Source organism: Sorex araneus, chromosome 1 (assembly GCF_027595985.1).
Source record: "Sorex araneus isolate mSorAra2 chromosome 1, mSorAra2.pri, whole genome shotgun sequence".
Taxonomy (NCBI): domain Eukaryota; kingdom Metazoa; phylum Chordata; class Mammalia; order Eulipotyphla; family Soricidae; genus Sorex; species Sorex araneus.
Genome location: NC_073302.1, coordinates 358,501,982 through 358,518,267, shown reverse-complemented (window position 1 = coordinate 358,518,267; position 16,286 = coordinate 358,501,982). Strand labels below are relative to the sequence as shown.

The 16,286-nt window shown below is 39.9% G+C and overlaps 1 pseudogene; it reads left to right on the top strand.

Moving 5' to 3' along the window:
• The first annotated feature begins 15,349 nt into the window (after positions 1–15,349).
• On the top strand, positions 15,350–16,054 carry LOC101537108 (14-3-3 protein theta-like; annotated as a pseudogene).
• The last annotated feature ends 232 nt before the right edge of the window (positions 16,055–16,286 follow it).

Genomic DNA, 16,286 nt, shown 5'->3' with positions numbered 1-16,286 from the left:
ATGCTGCTTGCCACATGCAACACATCAGACATCAGTCTAACTACAGCCATGTAATGAATGACTTGCTGGAGTATGTGCAGAATAATTAAAGCATCATGGCTAAGAATTTTATTCATAATCCAGTTTTTAGAACACTGTCAAATGGACAGTGTTGCATCTATAATGATGATAGAGTATTACCCTCTTGAGATTGTTGCGAGTAGAAGTTCCCAGGGTGGCGTATGTGGAGTGGGGAGGAGAGGCAGCCCCCTGATAAGGAAATCCATCACTTTGTCTCTCCCCATCTCTGTTATCCAGGGAAGTGGTTGGGAAATTTAGGACTAGTGAAAGTCTGCTGTGAGCCTGTGCACAGCATGGGATGTTCAGTTTCCATCAGTCCCACAAGGCATCTGTCAAGCTGTGCCTAAAGTCCACTTGTTGTGCACAACATGGAGAGATAGTCCTTACCACCAGATATATTAGGACCTGTGGACTCAAACTGGAGTGAGGAATTGCTCTTTTTAAAAAAGAAATGTCAGTCCGAATCTTACCCTGGTCTTGTACACATTCTCTCACAGGAAAGAATTTCAGGAGGAAAATAATGAAGTTCACTGGGAGAAGTAAAGGGAGGAAAGGAGAGAGATAGATTAAGATACATGGTAAAGAAAGAACACAGGCTTCTTTAAAACAGAGAGAGCCAGAACACATGCCACAGTTAAAGGATGAAGTTGCACATCTCAGTGCACCTCTTCCACTTCCCAGTGAGTTTGCATACAGTTTTCCTAAACTGCACCATCCGTACCAGTCAGACAGACAGGCATACAGACATTAACCACCCCCCCCCCACACACACACTCACAATTCTGGCTGCTAGAATGTTGCCCAAGGAGAGCTTGGAACAGCTGATGGTGCTCCCAGGGGTTCCAGCTACCTCCCTAGTCCGCATCCACCCCTACTTGGGCCCAGAACTCTGCATTTCAGTCCTTTCAGGGCACCTGAGATAGGTCCTTTGTCTCACAGGCCTTCATGTCTTGGTTTTAGTTTTCAATTTCCATGTTTCAGTCTTAGACACAGTTTTCACCAACTTACATTACCAGGTTCTAGGTTCAACCATCTGTAACAAGAGTCTTGAAGTCAGGCTGATTGGTAAACAGTGTATTGAGGGTGTAGGAAATTCACTTGCCACTCGTTGAAATAGGGTTGACTGGTACAAATTTAGGCATTTATCCTGACTACTTAAATTGTTCTTAAACAACAATGCATAAGACTCTCCTGAGGGCAATTGTTGCAAGCATTCTGCCTAACCCGGGGACAAGTATGCTTCCACAATCACCTCTTGTTACCCAAGTGGTTCATATTTTGTTAAGATATTCTAATGTTGAAATAGACTCCTTTGATAAAGTGCAGAGATTTTCTTCAGATAGTTTAGAACAAAATTAAGTAAAATGTATTTTTATTTATTTATTTCACATTTATTTATGAATATTTATTTACATATTTATTTTATTTCTATTCATGCCATCCTGAGAAAAAACTTTATGTATCTCTCCTGTGGACTCAGAACACAGGAAAGAGGTTCACTCTCTTTCTTGAAGTCTATTATGGGCTACAAAAATTCAGCATGTGTTAGGAACTTAAGAACAAAATTCTATATTACGAGCTATCCAATTGGTTTAACTTCTTCGTGATCTGAATGCAACTTTTCTAAGTGATGATATACAGGGCTAAGTTCTTAGCTACTTTGATAAAAATAAATAATAAAAGGCACATCAGCCTTTACAGAATCTAAGAAAGATGCCCTTTTGATTAAAAAGAAAGTTAAGATGTTTATAAGAAGCTATGTAAATCTGGATACTATTAACATTAAACATCAATAAAAAAGGCATTACACATTCTAGTTTTCAACAAAATATTTAACTTTGTACTGGAGTGATAGCGGTAGACGTTCCTGGTGCCCGCTCGAGCAAACCAATGAACAGTGGGATGACAGTGCTACAGTGCTACTTATCATGTTCTTCACTGGCACTTAAGATTAAAGGGACCATAACTGAGTAATTGAAATGAAAGTTGTCAGCATAAAAGAAGGCATTGTGGAAAGAAACAGAGTGGGGGATTCCTGGGAAGGTTGTGGACTCAAGCTGCTCAGTCAGGAGTTTAGGGATTTTAGGAAATAGCCTTAGCAACAAAGAACCAGGGCCTCTGAAAATATTTTATGTTTTAAAAAGATAAAAGAAGAATAAGCAAGTAGATAAAATTTATGTGTATATCTTATATTTATTTGCTTCAGTTCTAATATTTATTTAAAAAATCATATTTTGACAGGAGAAAATGCCTCAACTCTAGAAGCCAATGGACAAATTGTTATAATAAGCAAATAAGAAAATGCCACCACACTCCAAGATGCTTTTCCAGATGTTCGGGCCGAGCCTCACGCATAAGTGAAGTTCCACAGAACCAGGTAATATGGAACTTTGTGACCTTGGACTCTAGGCTCAAAAGGTGTAGTAGAAATGAAAACTACACTTGTATGTTCATTGCAGCACAGTTTACAATAGCCCAAATCCGGAAAAAAACGGAGTGCTCAAAAACAGATGACTGGTTAAAGAAACTATGGTACATCTGCACAATGGAATATTATGCAGCTGTTAGAAAAGATGAATTCGTGAAATTTGCATATAAGTGGGTCAACATGGAAAGTATCATGTTGAATGAAATGAGTCAGAAAGAAAGAGACAGACATAGATAGATTGTACTCATCTGCGGAATATAAAGCTGCAGAATGGGAGACTAACACCCAAGAGTAGTAGCGATAAATACCAGGAGATCTGCTCCACAGCTTGGAAATTGGCCTCACATGCTGGGGGAAAAGGCAGCTGAGATAGAGAAGGGAACACCTAGTAGAGAATGTTGGGAGGATCCACTCGGGTTGAAAGCTGTGTGCCAAAAGTAGACTAAAGACCGAACATGATGGCCACTCAATACCTCTATTGGAAACTACAACATCCACAGGAGAGAGAACAAAAGAGAATGCCTGCTGCAGAGGCAGGGTTGGGTGGTGGGGATTGGGGTGGAAGTGGTGGGAGGGATACTGGGAACATTGGTGGAGGAAAATGGGCACTGGTGGAGGGATGTAAATGAAATGCAAACATGAAAGGTCATAAGTTTGTAACTGTACCTCATGGTGATTCACTCATAAAAATTAAATTAAAAAAAAAAAGAACCTGGAAACAGAGATCCTCTGCCTCCTTCCACCAATCTCTGGTGACCCAGGGGTCAAAGACATAAGATCCACCCTGCAGGTGCCAGATAAATTCCTCTGGGGTCAACCTCCAAAACACAACTGCCACTATGCTCCAGGATGCTTTTCCAGGCAGGGCAGCCACACAACACATTATAAACACTTCCTACCCATTTTCCATCATTACCGCACCATATTTGACTGGGTTTAAATATGGTGTGAATCATCAGAACACCTATAATGGTGATTGGAGGCCGCTGTAAAATCTTTCATCCATCCTGGAGAGCCCAGCAAGCTACTGAGAGTATCCCGACCATGCGGCAGAGCCTGGCAAGTTATCCATGGAGTATTATATATGCCAAAAACAGTAACAACAGTGGATCTCATCCCCCTGACCCTGGGAGAGCCCCTAATACGTCAGCATTGAGAAGGATGAATAAGGAGAGGCTGATAAAATCTCATGGCCAAAATAGCCTGCCAAAATGAAGGACTAAAATGACATTTGCATTTTAATGCACGTATGCTGGCATTGGAAGCATCCATTGAGGACCTGATGGTCCAAGTCAGAAGATCAAATACGGCATCATTCAATTGACCGAGACAAGATGGCATCAAATACATCATGCTGTTTTCGACACTGGAGAACTCTTCCTTGGAACATGTGACAGTAGAGGCATCAGTGGTGTTGGTGTCCTTGTCAACACGAACTTACATGAGCATTGATTCATTCAAATGCCTAACAACCCGAATCTGGTGCTTACAGTTCAATAGATATGGCTTGTTGCCAGAAGTTTCTATCTTCATCAACTATGCACCAACACCCATCTACGATGAACAAAAAATTGAGAAGTTCTACATTGAGCTGGAGAAGTTCTATAAAGAACACCACACATTCTACAAGTCATTGTGGGTAATTTTAACACCAAGGTAGGACCTCGAAGGTCACCCGAAGAACTACATTGGGACCCAGGAACAGGGTGAGAGACTGAATTCATCATGTTGACCAAGACCATCCATGGTAACTCGCAGTTCCAGAAGTTCGAATTTAAATGCTGGACATGGAAGTCCCCCGGTGGACAGTTCCACAATGAAATTGACCACTTCATATTCAATCGATGATTTTGCCTGAGCGATGTCGCTGTTGTCCCAAAATTCCAAATGGGATCAGACAACCGTCTCCTTCCTGCGAAATTCTACTTCACGGAACAGGGAGAAAGGGCTGTAAAGTTTAAGAAGAGAACTCCCAGAATGACCACAAACTGGGAGCTCTTTGACACTACTACAGTAATATGGGAAGATGCCATCATTGACAACATCAATGAGGAATAAGATTGATTGTTTCAGCACCTCCATAATTGTGCAAGGGATGCAGAGAGAAAGAAATCCACAGAGTCGCCTGTCTTAGGAACTTCTTGAGCTCATTCACCAACGTGGTCTGGCACAAGCCTCCTCAGGCAATCACAAGCTAATGTACAAGCTCGCAAAGCTGTAGAGATGTGATAAAGGAAGACCTCAAAGAGAGAAGAGCAGCAGTGTTGGCCAAAGCGGCAAAAGCAAATCGATGAGCAATGGAATGACAGTGACAGTGACAGAGACATTTTTCCTATACATGTCTGTATAATCTCCGAGGTGGCCAGGGGAGGCCCCTAAGGCTCTCCCCCTCACCACCGGGGGTTCAGGTGGTCTCAGGCTGCTCACCCAGCCGGGGTGGCCCATGATACATGGGGCAGACGAAGGAGAAAATGAGATCCAAGCCGGTTGGTTGATCAGTTGCCTTTTATTCCATTCTCCGCACGCACCTGTTCCAGTCTCTCTGAGCCCCCCATTCTAGTCTCACACTGCCCCTCATTCCCATCTCCTCCTGTCTCTCCCGCTCATCTCTTCATGCTACATCTTGCTCCCTGCTCTCTCTACCAATTTCTCCAACTCTCTCGTCTCTCCCCAACTCGTCTCTCCACCCCTAGCACTCTGGGATGATCCTACACCCAGTCTGGTAGGGTAGCAAAATCAACATAAGAAAGCCCTTCCTGACTGCCCATCAGGCTCAAGGGTGGAAATACCACCTAGGGGTGTTCCTCTTCTCAGTAGTCCAATAACTTAATTAACATCTTAATTAACATCTTAGTATTAGTTATTTTTGTATGAACACAGCAAGAGATAATTTAGGCTTGTAGGGCAGCTCTCCTGGAAACATCTTGCCACAGACTTAGACTACAGTGCTCAGGCCAGACTAATCATTCCTAAACCCTAGCAGGTTTAGGAATTGCTTAAACTTTTTGGATCATGACAGAATTTGTCTATGACCATGCTCTTAACTTATAGTTAAGCATTATGGCACTTTAGCCAGGCCCATCTCGATGCCAGGGTAACACATAGCTCCCTGCTTGCTCTCGGTCCATCCAGCCCCCCGTTTTTTTTGGACCCTGCTTTTGGAGGTGCTAGGGAGCTACAGAAATTGAGGCCCAAATGGAGATAACAGATTGCCAAAAGGAATATATCATTTGGAGCCATATAAGTTTCATGTTACAAAAGCATATCATTAACTGTCTTCTTGTGCCCATACAAAGAGGACATTGCTCTGAATTAACAATGCAGAGGACTTAAGGAGAAGAGAAAAACAATATTTACAAGTTAACAGAGCACAAAGAAAGAAGTTACAAATAAACATAGAGGAATGGGAGCACTGTGATGGGAGTAGCCCAATAAACCTAAGCTTCCTGTGGCAAGACAGAAAGGACAAAACTGTGTTATCCTACACATGTCTCTGTGATTCTCAAAACAACAGCACTTCAAAAGCTCAGAACTTCAAATACCACATTTCTTCTGATTCTAGTATTCAGCATCTTTCAGTTTCTTTCCAGACTTTCATCTCTCCAGAGACTCTAATCTCAAAATCTCCAACTCTGCATCAATTTTAAACATGCTATCTCCACTTTTGCCTTGGAACTCAGCACAATTGTTCAGTCTAGCACAAGTAGTGTGCTGAGGTTGCAGTCATGGTTGTAATGTATTTCTCATGAAACTGTGAACAAAATTCCTTGATCACCCAATATCCACCCTTTCAAGAAAATAACAGAAAAGGAACAGAAAAGGTATCATCATCTGTTGCCTTTCCATGTTGAAATTTGTATGTAATCACATCAATCCTTAATCCTGCCTGAATCTAATAGGATGAAGTAGCTTCCTTCACCTTTGATTTTAATTAATTCTCTTCAAGTCCCTTGGTTTATGATATTTAATGACTGTAAAATGTAACATGTTCAATCTTCCTCAGATTCTGTTAGAGATCTTTAAATCTGCAATGGATCTGTAAAATTCTATTAGTGCCTATAGGTGCCTTATTTTCTACACTGCTCCAGAATTCCTTCATGTTTATCTGCCTCCTGTCTGAATCTTCAACTACATGCTCTCGCTATTCAGTTGTTCATTATGCATACTTTTAGTTGATGCATTTTTAGACAAATTGTCATTGATCTTACCTTGTATTTCACCTAGAGACTCTTTATAGAACTTATTCTACTTATAGCAACCTCAGAAATCTGTCAATTGTCTGACCTCTTGAGAACTGACCTAACTAGAAGCTTACTTGAAGTTAAGAAAGAATGCAAGAAGACCTCTCTTTGAAGACTATACCATTGTGTAAAAATTTTAGAACAGATGATTAAACTCATTTCACTATTTAATAAAATTTACATCTAGAATATGTACACTTTGCATGTGAATATAACAAAATTTTCTTATTGGTATAGATAGGTGATGAATAAAGATATGAATACAAAAATAACAAAGAAATAGCAATTTTAGAAATAATAGTCAGATTCAAAGACTTGATGTAGAGACTCTTATTTACCACTCCTACCTTATAAGTACATAAGGTAGAATAAAAAAGGGAAATTTCAGAAAAAAAACATTTACCAATTATATCTTATAAGGTAATGAGATAAGACAAGCATGTATTTATCTCCTGGAGAAATAAACTTGACAAATAAAAGAAAATGTATACTTTGCTTAAAGGACATTTAGAGTAAAATTCCCATCTTGTGCATTGGACATATGATTTATTATATAACTTTTAAATGCAACCATCTTTCATCTTATAAGAAAAACCCTGGGTTGCTTCATCTCCAACATATCTTCAATACCCAAATCTTTATTATCTTTATTATCTGTGTTACTCTTGGCAAACATAGGAGCAGCAATTTAGAAATATTTGCCTATTTAGTGGTGGCTAAACACTCCCAAACACCTCCAACATAAAAATTCCTAGTCACTTAAATTGAGTACAACTACTATTGAACAGTGAAAGAAATACACTGACTATTATTCAGAATCACTCTAGTCTGGCACACAGTATCCCCCAGTACTTGTCACAGAAACTCCTGTTTATAACAAGATCTATGTTACACTGGCACATGGCCAGGTAGACTCTCTATTATAATCCAGCAATCCCATTCTAGTTATCTATACAAGTCACACAAAAACATCAAATTAAAATGTATGCAGACTTATGTTCATGGTGGCACTATTTACTGAACATACAAACAGTTCATGTGCCCAATAACAGATGAGCAGATAAAAATATGCAGTATACTTAGTACACTACTCAACCATAGGACAAAATAAAATTCTGCTTTTGCAAAAGTCTGGAACTTGAGGGGGTCATGCTAAATGAAATATGTCAAAAGGAGAAATACCAGTAACTGATGTTTTCACTCATCAAAAGGATAAAGAGAGTCATGGTTCTGGACAGACAAAGCCAATGGAAACAAACCTGTGAACTTGTGTTGCCAGAACTGTTATTACTGAAGAGAACGAGAAGGTGACAGCAAATAGAAAGCCAATGGGATGTGGAGGAGAGATAATGGTATTCTGGTGGTTATTTGGTGGTTATGATAGACATATACTGTGAAGAGGTATCCATTACAATTACATACACAAATGTTATCTCAATGAAAGTAAACCAACAGAAGGTATAAAAATATTTTGTGTATATTTTTGCTTTGGTGCTATAAGAAAGTAGTTAGTACACAGATATGACTGTGTTTATGCTGATACATTTATTAAGATATAATCTGGTATAAAAATCATGACCAAGATAAAAAATTTAAAATATAAAAATAGCAATTTTAATCAAGAATATCTAAGTTTTAAAATAAAATATCACTTATTATTTTGAGTATGAAACAGACAATAAATTATATTTATTTTATGCCTGTTTTCAAATATCTAAGAACAGAGAGATCACTCAATGGGCTGGAGCACAAGCTTTGATTGTGTGGAAATCTGGGTTAAGTCCTGCTTCCTTTAGGCTTGTTGATAGTTGTTTTAGGTATTTTGATGATCCATCATTTGGTGCATAAACCAAGGTTCCTGGTACAGAATTGAGACAGTAAGTGGGCGAGAACATGACAATTCAACAATACAGTTCTTACCCTCTGCGAGTATAGTCTATAGAACTTTCTGACTCAGAATAGTCAATTTTTTTCAAGTATGTTAAAATACCATACAATTTATTTTGCACAGCGGTAGGGCGTTCGCCTTTCACACGGCCGACCTGTGTTGGATTCCTTCACTCCTCTCGGAGAGCCCGGCAAGCTACCGAGATTATCATGCCTGCATGGCAGAGCCTGGCAAGCTACCCGTGGTATGCCAAAAACAGTAACAATAAGTTTCTCAATGAGAGACGTTACTGGTGCCTGCTCGAACTAATTGATGAGCAATGGGATGACAGTGACAGTGATGTTGTTAAAATATTCTGATTGTTTTACATTATCTTCTCTCTATATATCTACTTCCCTTGGAATATGGAAATATGGTGTGGTGAATGAAACCTCTGAGGTAAAGATAATAAAAAGTCTGAGTTCAGTAGTTCAGGAGACTTGCTGATTCCATGTCTGTTGGGAGTCCTTGTTGTCTTAGACTCTTGATCTTGTGGGAGAGATGGGTATAATCAACAGCCTTTCTCATAGCTCTTCTGATGCATTACTTTTGGAAACTGTGTGTGTATTTTTGTGTGTGCGTGTGTTTTAATTTAGTGGAATTAGGCCAAAAAGACAGTACAGGGCTCGAGGCCTTGCATGCAGCTGACCACTGTTTGATTCCCATCATGACATGATCCTCTGAGCACCATTGTGAGTGACACTTATGTAGGCCCAAGTCCCTATTATTTCCGTAAAAGCTTTTAATGAACTGATAATTCTGATCTTTTCATGTTTTATTTATTTATTTTTCACAATACCTCAAATATGTCTCCAGAGAACTAAGTCCAGGTTCTCTACTTTTCTAAAGATTTTTTTTCCATTTGAGGGTATAGCTTGTACTAATGTCATCATTTTCATCTTATATCACAGAACAATATCCACAACTGAATTGGGAAACCCAACATAAACTCTGCATCATACTTATTTTTATCACTGAGCCTTAAAAAAAGTCACACATTGGCATAAGTGTATGAAACATTTTGGATCGAATGGTTTGGAAAAGACACCAAGGTAAAGAATATACATTCATTTGTTCAAATTTTTACCATTGCTCTTCTATTAGTGAACTCCACAAACAGATAAGATCACTATTTTAAAACCTTTGCATGTTTCACATATCCTGCCATGTCACATTTTTTGTGTCTTTTTGTTTTATACTTATTAGGAGTACATGACACTTTCAGGGTCTCTTCACTTCTGTGAAGTGGTGTCAACTTATTTTCTGCCTTTTTTTTTTAAATGCAGGAGTAATGCTATTTATTCAGCCATTGATTAAGCTGATTGAATTGGGCATGAGCTCCACATTATGTATTTTAATCATCGTGAGAAACAGTTACAAAGCTTTTTATAAAGGTTTTCACAATAACTGATTACATTCAATTTTCAGCACCAATCCCACCACCATTACATCTTCCCATCACCATTATTTTGAAGTTCCACATCACTGCTCAAGTCTGCCCACATGCAGATGCTAGATAATTTATTCTGTATTGCTTATTATGAATAGTATAAGATGTCTGTAAGGGTCTATCTTATAGTGATTCAACAGAAAAGCAAAACAATCATGATCACGATCATGAAATTCCGTTGATCATCGAGTTGCTCGAGTGGTCTCAGTAACCTCTACATTCCTCCTATCCCTGAGATTTTAGAAGCCTCTATCTACTCGGCCTTCCAAACAATGCCCCATTGGAGGCTCTTTCAGGGTCAGAGGAATGAGATTCAGCTGGTTACAGGCTTTTTGGCATATGGATACACCAAGAAAAGCTTGCGAGGCTGTCCCATATGGGCAGGAAGCTCTCAGTTGCTTGCTACTTTCTCCCAGAGAGAAAAGTAGGTTATAAGATATTGCTTCTGGAGCTTGCTTTTAAGTCTCTGGATGTTGGCTGTTGATGGGATTACACACACCTGGTTTCCTTCATGCGTGAGGTTTGTTGAAGGTGTGAAGAGGGGCCTTGAGCATTGCTGTGGCTAGGTTCTGGTGGTCTTCAGTTGCCGGGAGCACTGCTTGGGGCGGGGAGGGAAGCTGGAGCTCATATCCTCTGAGGGGCCCCGGGAAAGACAGCCAGGCGTGAGGGCAAGAAACTCTCTGCCAAGCAAAGAGTGTTTTGTTTTGAAAAGCAAAACAATAGTAATAATAATAATAATAATAATAATAATAATAATAATAATAATAATTTGAGATATCGTACAGCCACAAAAATGGCTGCACGCTCATGGGATCATAAAAATTTAAATAATTGGTGTCCAGAGTCATCCCTGCAGCAAACACCTCAGTTCCAAGATTCATTTGTGAGTCTCTGGATTATGTCTATTAATGCATTTAAATAGTAGCCTGAGTCAGTTCGTGGGTGTGACAGCCAGGACCTTGGAAGGGTGGGCCTAGTAGACCTATAAAGGGCTTTACACCACACAAAAAAAGAGTACACATTCTTTTCAGTGAACATGGAACATTTTCCAAAATAGACCATGTACTGGACCACAAAACAAACCTCGATAGAATCGAAAAAAAAGAAATTGTATCAACTACCTTCTCAGACCATGATGCACTGAAGATAGAAGCTAACCACACACAGACACAGAGAGTCAAAGCAAACACCTGGAAATTAAACAGCTAAGTGTTGAACAGTGAGTGAGTCAGGAAGGAAATCAAGGAAGAAATAAAGAGATACCTCGAAAAGAAATGAAAATGAAGACACGAGCTACCAAAACCTATGGGACGCAGCTAAAGCTATGTTAAGGGGAAAATTTATACCTCTGCAAGCATTCCTTAGGAAGGAAGAAAGGCCCTACTCAGATAGCTTGACTTCACAGCTCAAGGCCTTAGAAAAGGACCAGAAAAAGGAACCCAAACCAGACTGAAGGAAGGAAATAACAAAAATTAGAGCAGAAATTAACGACCTGGAATCCCAGAAAACAATCCATAAGGTCAATGAAAGCAAGAGCTGGTTCTTTGAAAAAATAAACAAGATTGATAAACCGCTAGCAAGACTCACAAAGAAAGAGAGAGAGAGACCCCTAATTGAATCAGGAATGAAAAGGGGGACATCACAACAGTAACCAATGAAATTCAAAAGATCATCAGAGACTATTTTGAAAGTCTATATGCCATGAAACAAGAGAACCTAAAATAAATGGATGAATTCCTGACTCCTACAATCTCCCAAGACTGAACCAAGAAGACTTGAAATACCTGAATAGACCCATTAATATCAAGGAAATTGAAACTGCAATCAAAAGTCTCCTCGTAAACAAAAGTCCAGGTCCAGATGGATTCACTGGCGAATTCTTCCAAACATTTAAAGAAGATCTGTTGCCAGTTCTCCTCAAGCTTTTCCAGGAAATTGTAAAAAACAGGAACTCTCGCAAATAGTTGCTATGAGGCACATATCTCCCTAATACCAAAAGCAAACAAAGCCACCACTAAGAAAGAAAACTACAGGCCAATATCCCTGATGAACACCGATGTGAAGATCCTCAAAAAAATATTAGTAAATAGGATCCAACAACTCATCAAAAAGATCATACACCATGACCAAGTGGGATTCATCCCGGGGATGCAAGAATGGTTTAAAATTCAGAAATCAATCAACATCATATCGACAAAATTAAAGATAAAAACCATATGATCATAGAAATTGATGCAGAGAAAGTATTTGACAATATCCAACATTCGTTCATGATGAAAACCCTCACCAAAATCGGTTTGGGAGGAACTTTCCTCAACATAGTCGAAGCCATCTACCACAAACCTATGGCAAGCATTATCCTCAATGGGGAAAAACTAAGGATCTTTCCTCTAAGATCAGGCACAAGACAAGGATGCCCACTCTCACCACTTATGTTCAATATAGTACTGGAAGTACTTGCGATAGCTGTTAGGCAAGAAAAAGATATCAAGGGCATCCAGAGAGGAAAGGAAGAAATCAAACTCTCACTATTTGCAGATGATATGTTACTATATCTAGAGAAGCCTACATCCTCTACTAAGAAACTCTTAGAAACAATAGACTTGTACAGTAAAGTTGCAGGCTATAAAATCAATACCCAAAAATCCATGGCTTTCCTATATGCAAACAATGAGACAGAGGAAAGGGACATGAAAAAAGCACTCCTATTCACAATTGTGCCCCAGAAAATCAAGTACCTCGAAATCAGCTTAACTAAAGAAGTAAAAGACCTCTACAAAGAAAACTACAAGATGCTACTCCATGAAATAAAAGAGGACATGAGGAAATGGAAACATATCCCCTGCTCATGGACAGGGAGAATCAATATTGTCAAAATGGCAATACTCCCCAAAGCATTATACAGATTCAATGCGATCCCTATAAGGATACCCATGACATTCTTCAAAGAAATGGATCAAGCAATCCTGAAATTCATATGATACAACAAACGCCCATGGATTGCTAAAGCAATTCTTGGGAAAAAGACGATGTGAGACATCACCCTCCCCAACCTCAAACTTTACTACAAGGCGGTAATAATCAAAACAGCATGGAACTGGAACAAAGGCAGAGCCTCAGACCAATGGAACTGGGTGGAATATCCCTACACACAACCCTAAATGTATGACCATCTAATCTTTGATAAGGTAATAAGAAATGTGAAGTGAAGCAAGGAAAGCCTCTTTAACAAATGGTGCTGGCACAACTCGACCTGACAACATGCAGAAAAATCAGATCAAAATTGATTAAAGACCTCAATATCAGACCACAAACCATAAGGTACATTGAAGACAAGGTCGGCAAAACCTCCCACGATATTGCAACTAATGGTTTCTTCAAGGATTAAGAACTGACCAGCTGACATGCAACTGACATGCAACTGATCAACCAAGAGGAACAGAGATAAACAAATGGGACTATGTTAAACTAAGAAGCTTCTGCACTGCAAAAGATACAGTGACCAGAATACAAAGACAGTCTATGGAGTTGGAAAGGATATTAACCCAATACCCATCAGATAAGGGATTGATATCTAGAGTATATAAGGCACTGGTTGAACTCTACAAGAAGAAAACATCCAACCCCATAAGAAAATGGGCCGAAGAAATGAACAGAAACATTCCCAAGGAAGAGATACAAATGGTCAAAAGGCACATGGAAAAGTGCTCTACATCACTAGTCATCAGGGAGATGCAGATCAAAACAACCATGAAATACCACCTCACACCACAGAGACTGGCACACATCCAAAAGAACTAAAGCAACCGCTGTTGGAAAGGATGTGGGGAGAAAGGGATCCTTCTACACTCCTGGTCAGAATGCCGACTGGTTCAGCCCTTCTGGAAAACAATATGGATGCTTCTCAAAAAATTAGAAATTGAGCTCCCATTTGACCCAGCATTACCACTACTGGGAAATGACATCTGCACTTATATGTTCATTGCAACACTGTTTACAATAGCCAGAATCTGGAAAAAACCCAAGTGCCCGAGAACAGATGACTGGTTAAAGAAACTCTGGTACATCTATACAATGGAATACTATGCAGCTGTTAGAAAAAATGAAGTCATGAACTTTGCATATAAGTGCATCAACATGGAAAGTATCATGCTAAGTGAAATGAGTCAGAAAGAGATAGATAGACATAGAAAGATCGCACTCATCTGTGGAATATAAAATAACAGAATAGGAGACTAATATCCAAGAATAGTAGAAATAAGTACCAGTATGTTGGCTCCATGGCTTAGAAGCTGGTCTCACATGCTGGGGAAAGTGGCAGCTCAGATAGAGAAGGGAATACCAAGTAAAATGTGGTTGGAGATCCCGAGAGGGAAGGGAGAATCTTGCTGAAAGTAGACTAGAGACTGAACACAATGGTCACTCAGTACCCCTATTGCAAGCCACAACACCCAATTGGAGATAGAGAGATCAAAAGGGAATGCTCTGCCACAGATGCAGGGTGGGGTATGGGGAGATGGGATTGGTTGTTGGGAGGGATACTGGGTTTATTGGTGGTGGAGAATGGGCACTGGAGGAGGGATGTGCTTGCGAACATTGTATGAGGGAAAATCAAGCTCAAAAATATATGAATTTGTATCTGTACCTGCATGATGATTCAGTAATTAAAGAATAAAATAAATTAAACAAAAACAAAAAATTACAACTCTATTTTGGTTAGACCAGAAACCATAAAACACATTGAATAAAATATGATCATACCTCTCTAGTATACAGACCTCAGAGTTGTCTTTATTTTTTTTTTATCTTTTTTTAAATTTTTTAAAGAAATTTAATCTTTTTCTTAGAAGTGTCTTTAAAGATTCACCTACATTGGCAAAAGCAACAATAATAAACAAATGGAATGCCATCCAATGAAAATATTTCTGTATGGCAAAATCAATTCCAGACAAAATAAAAAGACATGCAACTTTAAAGCAGAAAATATTTATATACATCAGATAAAGGGCTGATATCCAAGATATGTAAAGTTCCCAGAAAGCTCGACAACAAAATAATCATATAAAAATGGGGAGAAAACTGGAGCCCTGCCCGTGGAGATGTGAAGGCCTCGTGCACGCTGCCCTAGCATGCCCCCCACCACCGACCTGGGTTGCTCCGCTGCTGCTGCCACAGCCGCAGCTGCTGCTGCTCGCCCTCTTTCCCCGCACCCCCTGCCCCCTCCCCACCCCTGGTCTTCCCTCATGGAGAAGACGGAGCTGATTCAGAAGGTCAAGCTGGCCGAGCAGGCCGAGCGCTACGGCGACATGGCCACGTGCATGAAGGCCTTGACGGATCAGGGTGCCGAGCTGTCCAACGAGGAGCGCAACCTGCTCTCGGTGGCCTACAAGAACGAGGTGGCGGCCGCCGCTCCACCTGAAGAGTCATCTCCAGCATTGAGCAGCAGACAGACAGCTCGGACAAAAAGCTGCAGCTCATCAAGCACTACCGGAAGAAAGTGGAGTTAGAGCTGCGCTCCATCTGCACCACGGTCCTGGAATTGTTGGATAAGTATTTAATAGCCAATCAACTAATCCAGAACTAATCCAGAGAGTAAGGTGTTCTACCTGAAAATGAAGGGGGATTATGTCCGGTACCTTGCTGAAGTTGCAAGTGGTGATGATCAAAAACAAACGATAGATAATTAACAAGGAGCTTATCAGGAAGCTTTTGATATAAGCAAGAAAGAGATGCAACCTACACATCCTATCCGACTGGGGCTTGCTCTTAACTTTTCTGTATTTTATTATGAGATTCTTAATAACCCAGAGCTGGCCTGCACACTGGCTAAAGCGGCTTTTGATGAGACCATTGCAGAACTTGATACACTGAATGAAGACTCATACAAAGACAGCAACCTCATCATGCAATTGCTTAGAGATAACCTAGCATTATGGAAACTCCAGATTCCTTCTCTCACTTGAGTGAAATGTGATACTCCAAGCATAGCTCTTTCAATTCTTCTTTGGGAGACCCAAATAGCATTCTTATCCTGTTTCCATAGGGCTCAGGTCTCTGAGGCATATATTAGTACAGGAATAACAGTGGAGTCGAAAAGATGTGCCCAGAGCTAGATGTTCTTTCTCTTAACCACTTCTACAAGGATCTTGAAGACGTTCTACTCCACTCTCTTCCTCCTAC